We start from the raw sequence: 9636 nt of genomic DNA on the forward strand, positions 1-9636 counted from the left end.
GTTTGATCCCAGTACTCTTTCCTGCCATGGCAGGGGGTCAGACTAGATGATCTACTCAGATCCCTTCCGACCCTAGAAACTATGAAACTATGATTCACCTATTTCCAAGAGTAAGGTATGAGAAAAATTCATTGTGTTGCCCATGTTAAATTGGTGAGTTTTTCTCTTTAGAAATCTCTAGTATAACCATGCTTTGGAGCCTGAAATTTGGGAAGAGGTAGGCTTTGTGCCAGGCAGTTTTGTTGTCATCTCCATGAAAATCCACCCATAAGACTTCAAAGAAGTTTAAATTGTACATGCTGCATAGACTCAGCTTAGATCTCCAGAGATTCCAACCTCAGAGTATGCTCCAAGCCTCTTGCAGCAGGAAGGAACCTGTAAAATTATTCTTAATCCTGTGATTTCCTAATGCTTGAGAGCTTGACTTTGGAACCTGATAACTTTCCTTTAATGCAGGATTTTTATGTGTGGAATAAATATGCTTTTCCAGTTCCTTGTTTATGAAGCAGCCACTGGCGTAACATTCAGTTTCGCTGTGCAGCGAACACTCACACAAGTTTATTATGATGATTTGGTTCATTAGGGGAACAGTTATTGAGCTACAGCATCCTTGACAGATAGGTTGATGATGCTTCTAAACAGGTCCACAGTGACTGGGAGTTATTATCATAGGACCATAGTGTTGGTAGGAGACCTTGAAGTTCACTTGGTCTAATCCCATCCAAAGATGCTGGATTCACTGTTCCTAAACTATTATAAACAGGAGCTGTCCAACTTCTTCTTGAAAACCTCCAACAAGTGTCTACAACTTCCCTCAGCAGCTTGTTCCATTGTTCCGTTATTCTTGGAGGTAGGAGTTTTTCCTGAGATTTGATCTAAATCTGCTTTGCTGATTTAAGCCCATTGCTACACGTTGTGATCTTTGTGGTAAAGGAGAACAATGTTTCTCCTTCTTACTTATGTCAGGCTTTCAGATATTTGAAAACTGCTTTTGTGTCCCTCTTTATTCTCCTTTTCTCAAAAGTAAACCTATTTCCTTCAGTGTTTTCCCCATACAACTTGCTTTCCAACCCCTTTATCGTCTTGGTCACTCATTTCTGTATCGTCCACATTTTTTTTTTACATCTTTGTTATAATGTGGTACCCCAGACAGAACATGGTACTGCAGCTGAGGCCTAACCTGTTTCAGATAGAGAGGTACTATCATTTCCTGTGTTTTGCATAAGCCAGGTCCATACTTTCTGCCTTCAGGCCCTTCAAAGGCTCCTTTACAGTGCTGGTAGCCAGGCAGCGTGGTGCCAAAGGACACACCTCCACCCCCTGCCTTCCTCCAAGGATTCTGGTATGACGGGCAGCTCTTCTACCTGCAAGGCTTCCTCAGTCGAGGCCTCAGCGAGCTGCCAGAGTTCTGGCAGGAACCTCTCACAGCCTGGAGGCTGGTTTCCATCTCCATGTTCCCACATGGGGTCACCGAGGGTGTTGACCTCCTAGCTGAGCCCCTGCTGAAAAACCCACAGCTGGTGGTGCTGGCAACAGAACTGCTCTGAGTATGCTGGAGGATGATCCTGGCCAGCATCACCTCTACCAAGACCTGCTGGACTATGCCAGGCAGGAGTGGACAGATCCCTCTGCACTGCCCTAGCACATAGATCTGCCTACACTGTGTGTGCCCTGCAGTGCCGGATTATGACATGCTGAGGCCCTAAACTATGTTCATTTTAAGAGTCCCCATATGATAAAAATAATCCACAAAAATGGATTTTCATTAAATTTTAAGATGAATTATTGTTATTTCTGCACAAATTTATAAATTCAGGATGAATAATAACTGAACCATTCATATGTATATGTTTGTCATATTAGAACAAAAATGTCCAGTTTTTTTCTTATTTAGGCACCCCTCATATCGTAAGGCCCTAAACTGTAGCTTAAGTAGCTTAAGCCTAAATCCGGCATTGGTGCACTGTCACTTACTCCATGAGGTCAAGACTGACCTGCCAGACTCTGCCCTTGCCTGCATCCAACAGGTCTGATACAGAGTTTCACTGGGTGGTGTCCACTGGCTCCTCAGACTCATTTGAGGGCTAGTAGGTGCTGGCTGGTGTGCTCTCCTTGGTGTCTCCCCTTGGGACACTCGTTATTAACCTTTGATCCACACTTCAAGGGTTATCAGGAGCTAGCAGTTTCTGTTTGGGCCCAGGCCCACAGTCCCCCTCGTGTAACAAATAGGCCTGTATCTTACATACACTGCTTCTGTTAATGCAATTTAAGACTGCATTTGCTTTTCTTGTGACAGCATCCACCATAAGCTGCAGATCTTTCTAAACAATGCTTCTGCCAAGCCAGTTACCTCCTATCTATGTTTTTGTATTCACTTTTTCTTCCCTATGGGTAAGCATCTTATAGTTGTCTTTATTGAATTTCATATTATTTACTTTGTTCTCAATGTTATCCAGATCCCTTTGAATTTGCAACCCCTTCCAATTTTGGGTCATCAGCAGCAGTTGTTTGCTGTTCGGTGTTGTGGCTGAGAAATGTGATGGTCTGGTCCTAGTTGCTAGTAAGTAAGCAATCAACATGAGAAACAGCACAGGTATCCCCTGTGTTGAGAGTCTCTGGAGTCCCAGGCCCTGACAGGCATGTAAGTGATCTCATCTCTCCACCCTACAGAGATCCCTCCAGCTTGAGGTCTGGTCATAGCACAGTCTGAGGAGTCACATATTGCCCATGCCATACCTATTCTGTGGATAAACTGAGGATTTGGGTGACTGGGTCTGTCAAGCCAGCAACTTCCAACAGCACCAAATTTTATGCCAGCATAGAAAATTGGTTCATTTTGTGTTTCTTAACATAAACAGCTGAGTCCCCTCTGGTAAAGATTTACTGGAATAATTGGTTACTTAAAGTAGGTCTTTAGTTCTTTCTGTACATTTATGTGGCTTTCTTGACATTTTGAAACCACTGTGTAAGTGGGTCACTCACCCAACTTCCTTCTCAAGGCCAGTCAACTCTGTGTTTCCAGCTAGTTTATTTTCATGGAGGAAGTATGTCCCCACAGAAACAAAACAAACAATAAAACAAGTGTGCAAACAATGGACAGACAGAACACTTGCGGTGTTTCTTCAGACCCTGAGAGAGCAACCCAAGCTCCATGTTTTTTCCTCAGCACCACAGCTTTCCCTTTGTACTCTCTCCTGTAGCTTTTATTCCTCTTTGTGGTTACACCCTCATTTACTAATCATCAGTTGCAACTGGGTCCCTTACCTACTTACCTGCAGCTGGGTGTGGAAGAAATCAAACTTCATCGTTGTGGTTGAATCAGAACTGACAGAGTCAGCTTTTCTTTATTTAGGGCTATACTGTGATCACAGGGAGAATTCCATACAGCAAGGGGAATCACCCACTTGTCTGTTTCAAAGGAATCCTCAAACTCTATAAGTTTACAAGCATATTTATACTTAAGACAGAGAGAGAAAAAAAATACGACCTTGGACAATAAATCACTGATCTGACACGCACACAGATATAGAGGCAGTTTACTTAAAGAAGAGTGAAACATTGTGCTTATAGAAACAGTTATCAGTTTCTGGTTTCTCAGAGAGAAAAATAAACTTAACGTCCATACACAGGGTAATATATCAAGACAAAACAAGGCATGCAGGATTCCTTATCTCAGAACATTTAACTGAAATAAGCAGTATCAGCACCTCTGGTCTCTGTCTGTTTTCTTAGTCAACTTAGGAGCCTGGTTAAATTTATTACCACATGGGGTTCAGTCCCCTGAAGATGCATCTCTTTATACACTGACAGTGAAACCACTATCTTTCTTACTACTACTCTTATAATAGCTACTACTACCCAGCTCCAGCTAATTAGCTGGGAGCCAACCATTCCTGCTACACAGCAAACGTGGTGTGGCCAATTACTTAGAATGGTCCCAGTAGTACATGGGAATCTGCTCAAAGAGTACTGGAGATAGCCCCAAGACAAAGACAACTATTTCTGTCCTTCCCTATTGAGGCGGGTATCTTCAATGTTCCTTGGCAAATAGTGAACTCTGGCGTTTAGAGCAGATGGAGAATCTGTTCTATTCCCAATGTTGCCACTGATGTGCTAGACCTTGGACTAGTCACCCAACTTCATGCCTGGGTTTTCTTGTCTGTTAAACAAGAGTCATATTATCTCTTCAGCGACCAGATGTGTTGTGAGGGTTCTTTACGTATTGTTTATAAAGCACTTGAGACAGGGGGGATGAAAGGCTCTACAGAAGTGTGAAGTGTTATTATAAACCATTACCCATCTTTTGCATGGTTTCACTAAATATAACAGCCTGTATGACTTGTGCTTGATTCTTGGGGGTTGTGGAGGCAAAACATATTTTCTCACATACAACACACACTTCCTTCCCCAAAGCCAGCCCTTCAAGATTGCTGTGCTTGTATTAATAAGCAAGGAAGCTGATTTTTTGACCAGGATAGAAGCACTCTGCTTTGATTCCTGCTCCACTGCCCAAACTGTTCCATTACTATTCAGGAAGCTGAGAAAGTTGATTGACTTAATGTCTCCTTGTTCTTCACTCCAGAGTTGTTAATGATCATCCTTCTGACTCTACTATCTATGAATCTATGTATCTATGAATCTCTCCTTTTTAACCGTCTTGATGTTCCACCAATCAAGCTAACCTGTTTTAGGGCAATATTGCTGTTTGCTACCTGTTTCTGGTCTCTCTCAATCTATTTAACAGCCCAGCCTTGAGGTCTCTTTTCAAAATCATAGAATGACCCATGGAAATCAGTCTTCAGGAACAGCTCAGGTTTCAGCTTCAGTTAAGCAGGAGAGGATGGAGAGTCACTGAAGATTAGGCTCTGTTCCTTCTCTATGCAGCCATAACTCTGGAAAATCTTTCTTTCTTCATTCTGCCTTTCAAAAACAAAGTATGTATTATAGTCCAGGGTATGTTGTATACAAGAAAAGATGGTACTTTGAAGTAACACACAAATCTAAACTGGGAAAGACAGCCTTCAATCACTGCTGATGTTTGCATATGAGCATTGGTGCCACATTGCTCTGAAGCTATCGACACAATGTCTGAAAAGGCCCAAATGGGACAATGCAGTGCCATATGGAAATTCCCCACCCAGCCCTGAGTGAGCTAGTTCAAGCGTGCTCTGTGTTAGCATGGTGGTCTGTCTGGGACTAATATACCATGCGTCCCAGCAGTGCTAGTTAGCTCCAGGAAGAGTACTGCGTTAATGCAGCTTTCTTGCTTCTAGTACCTGAGCTAGTTGTTTCACAGCACAGAATTACTCTGGGAAGACATGAGCCAGCAATTCTAGGAAACCCAACACCTTAAACTTCACCTTGTCCCTGATAAATCTAACTGAAGCAGCTGGAGAGCCAGAAGTACAGAGAGAAAGGGATATAGGGCCTGACTCACTATTGCCTTGCAGCTTGTATAGCAATTTCTTTTCTTTTCCTTTTTCCTCTCCTCTTTGCTTTTATTTTGCAAATTTACTGCTAATTGCAGGTTCTTCTCTACATTTATCTCCACATCTCTGACTTTATGCATGCTTCCTTCTACAGCTGCTTTAATCCTATCTGACCATATCTCCACAGAGGATTGTAGAGATCCCATTTCTGTAATTGACTCATGAGAGTCCCCTCTGGTCAAAGGGGCTATATCCTATTTTGTCTTTTTTTTCTCTGCTTTGCCTTCTCAGTTTTCCTTTGTATCAGTCATCTTTGATTTTAAGGCCCAGTGAGCTCTTCTGAGTGAGAATCTCCCAGTGAGTTTCATCTGGGGAAGCACCTTTTCAAACTGATCCCCTTATGTGGGATATGCATTCAACAAACAGGGGAAGAACTATTTTGAAGTTAAGGAGTCAGGGATCAGTGATGCTTGCAGTGTCCTGTCTCCCACTGGGAGCTCTAGCTTCACGCAGCCATCTACTCCAATGAAGGTGGCCTCTCTGTTGGGTGGTCATTTTTACAAGTGCAAAGGAGGTGTAAAGTGCTCCCAGTTTCTATTTGGTTTGCATTCTTTCCCCACGTTCTCAGATGTGGAGGGGAATTGCTCATTAGGTGGCACTATATGCCTATGATTTCAGAGCCAGTGCATGCTCTTGAGGGCTGCACTTGGTCTGAGGTGGAGACTGTCATCTCAGCTCTTTCTCTCTCCTTTTCTGAGGCTATGTATGTAGCTGGTGACAGCCCTGGAAGCTGAACTTCTCTGCTTAGCCACTGAACTGGTATGGCACTGACAGGGGCAGTCAAGCTGCCCTACATTACTTATAATTCTCTGGTTGCTAATGCTGGTGCAAAACTGGTGTTTGATTGACAGCCATCATGAGACAAACTTAAATGAGTAGTACATTGACCCAAATGCCTTAGTTACATTCTAGGCCTATCTTTCTTCAATTACTTTGCAGGCCCCAAACCCTGTGGGGTATCCAAAGTCAGTTGAGCATAACTTGGGATAGCCTCAGGAATTCTTCCAACCTCCATAGAGTACTTAAACCTGCTGAGATCTGTGGAACACTATCAGGCTACAGCCTTGAACCTGAGGTCTTGGCCTGTTTAGTAGAACCACTCATCCCAGTCTACCATCTCTTCTGCTGAGGTTTCAGGTGGATATAGGTGACCAGAACCTGATATCTGAGCCTAGCCACCCACTCCCTGCAACCATAGTGGCCAGCCAGGTCATCTGGCCCTTTACAGTCTCCTATAAAAACCCTGGACCTGGATGAGGAAGTGTCTGGGTAGCAAGATTCAGTCTTGTACTCAGACTGTCTCACCCTTGGCTTGTGCCCCTACTGGCTTTTTGATGGATTGTCTGGTTACCTGACCCAGCTTGCCCACAGACCCTGAATTTGGCTTGACCTTTTGACTCCTTAATCTGATTTGGGTTTGATCTCCCAGATACCCAACCTGGCCGGTCTCCAGACAATGTGATCTGCCTGACACTCTGCATCTCTGATTTGATTCCCCAGATGGATCTTCCCGGTTCCCCTATACTCAGACTGTGCTGTTCCTTCGGATCTTAGTTACTTCTTTTGACCCTGGGTGACCTCCAGTCTCGGTGGCTCATAACCTGCCATGTCTCCCCTTAACTGTCCCCATGTATGGTTTGGAAGGAGATGGAATGAGGTGGGGTAAGATTACTTCACACCCAAGGATTTCTCAGTTGCTCCAGAAAGCTACCTCCCAGTCCTTCTGCTAGAATGGCATAGGAGGGCCATGGCTAGGGCCAGAATCTGTGTCTAAGCCCTTACCTGTGAGGTGGTCTCTGGGAAGCAGGCCTATTCAGCGTCCATACCCCATTCCTCTCACCCCATGTCTCCTGCAGTATGCCAGTCAGTGCTGGTAATGATGGACACTGGTGGCATGAAGGCAGGAAAGAGATTCCCAACCATTTTATATGTGATGTTCAACAGACATCAGATTGTTACAACTCTCAGTCTTGGGTGAAATGCTGTTAATTGAATTGGGATGGGACTTAGAGGAGAGAGACTCCGTAGTCTGTTGCAGTCCTCTGAATCATTTAGCCCCTCTTGATTTCTCTTTCATTCCTCAAGGCAAATTTTACTAAAAGTTTTCCAAGCCATGCATAGCATAGACAGGAGCTGGGCAAGCTTTCCCTGCATAGTTTTGTTGGAGCAAATCAGCCCTGTCACTGATCAACTTAAACTATTCTAGACCTGTCCCAACCCTCACAAACACACACATAGTCACTGTGCTGCCAATGCACACCTGTCCTAATTGGCAGCACCTCTGCTATTCCTGTCCAGACACCTCTCCTCACCCAAGAGTGCCAGTTCACTTCAGTCCTGGCCCACGGCTCGGCCATTTTCCTGATGTACCAGTCCTCAGCTCTGCCAGTGCATCTCAATCCTGACTTGAAAGAAAAATGCCCTTGAAGTCTCAAGTAGCTACAAGAATTGTATTTTAAGCAGGAAAATTAACTGTTTTTCCCCTTTTCTAATTGATTAAGAATGTCAAATGTTCCTTTTTGTGCACTGTGTATGCCTCTCATTTATGTAGGAAGCAGCTGGCGTAGAGACTGAGCCAAGCTCTCTTTTTTTTTCAAACTACAATATTGGTGGTTTTTTTGTTTTATCACTATATTTCATCACAAGTTGACAGACAGAATCCATCTCTCTGCTCTTTCCTCCATGTCTTGACGTGTCTCTGGGAAATGGCTTACATGTCCCCTTTCCTTCAAACAAAACTGCAGGTGTCTTGGATAGAAAGGATGAGGTGAGGCTGTGAGGAAGATGTCAGAGATGGGGCATCTCTTCCAGCTCACAGCACACTTCTGTCTACCAGAGAGGCATGCAGCAAAGCCTCAGCTCAAAGATAGGAGATATCTGTTGACCTCCGTGTGATTTAACTGCAAGTATGAGCTGAGTGGTGCTAAGATGTAGTAATTATTCTCTATTGAACAACACAGATTTGCTTGTATATAACTCAATAGTTAAGATTTCTTTCTGAAATGGGCTTAAAGTGCAGAATAAATTCCTTTTCTTCTCTCCATGTAGGTGGCCTTTCCATTTGAATTTACACAGTGTTCATTTTTATATCCTTTGAATTTCCTAGGCAGTTTTCGTTTGATTTTTTTCCCATAACATTTTAATAGTGAGTGGTTGAAACTGGGCAATGATTCAGTTTTGTTTCCCTAGACAAAAATAAGCAATAGAGAGATGATTCTTGACTAGATCTGCTCAAACAAGCAATTTAAAAAAATAGGATTAAGGGTAGTTTTTAGACACTGTTTGTTATAGCTGAAAGTTTATAGCAGTGGATAAAAGCGCTGTGTTGAATTTCATTATTTAAACATTAGAACAACGTGGAAATTAGCACAAAAATGTTGAGAGCCAAGGTTACTACACACATCACTTACCTGGCACAAAACCTCAAAAGCAACCGAAATAGAAATTGAAGCCATCTAAAAGTATATACCCTCTTTAACTTCCACTGACAACTGGAAACTTTACCCATACCACAACCACTGCAAACCACAAACCACACACTACAAACATGTTGGCTTCCCAGGATGCCAGCCTTTCATCTCCTCCTTTATCAAACAAGCTTCTCCGAAAATAACATACTGCTACACCAAACGTCCACAACTAGCACTGTTAGGAGTGGGCAATTTGATAAAGAGGAGCAGTGGTGTAACTAGGAGAGGGTAATAGGGGAACCGCCCAACTCCCAGGAACTGACTTGGGACAGGGAAGTGAAAAAAAGTGGCTGCTGCTGGCAGCTATGCATTCATATTCATGATCACGGGTGACAACCAGAAGTTGCCACTACTGCTTTTCCCTGAGAGACCAGTCACATCCTTACACTGCTGAAGGGGAGAATGCAGAAGAGATGTTTGAAAGGACATTGAATCAAACCTGGAGCTGGGTATGAAATGTAGAGGGTCGAAACAAATATTGAGTAATTTCCTGTTTACAGAGTGAAGCGAGGGCCATGCAGAAAAAACAGCATGGGATCATGTCATTAGCGATGGCATCCTAATGGATACGCACAGAAGAGCTGAACTTAAGTTGCAATGGCGATATAACAGTTGAGTGATTTACTTTGCAGTCTTAACTTCTGGGTCTATTATGACATTTTTCTACTTTTAAAAAA

This window comes from Crocodylus porosus, unplaced genomic scaffold, assembly GCF_001723895.1.
Source record: "Crocodylus porosus isolate Cpor-Errol unplaced genomic scaffold, CroPor_comp1, whole genome shotgun sequence".
Classification (NCBI taxonomy): Eukaryota; Metazoa; Chordata; order Crocodylia; family Crocodylidae; genus Crocodylus; species Crocodylus porosus.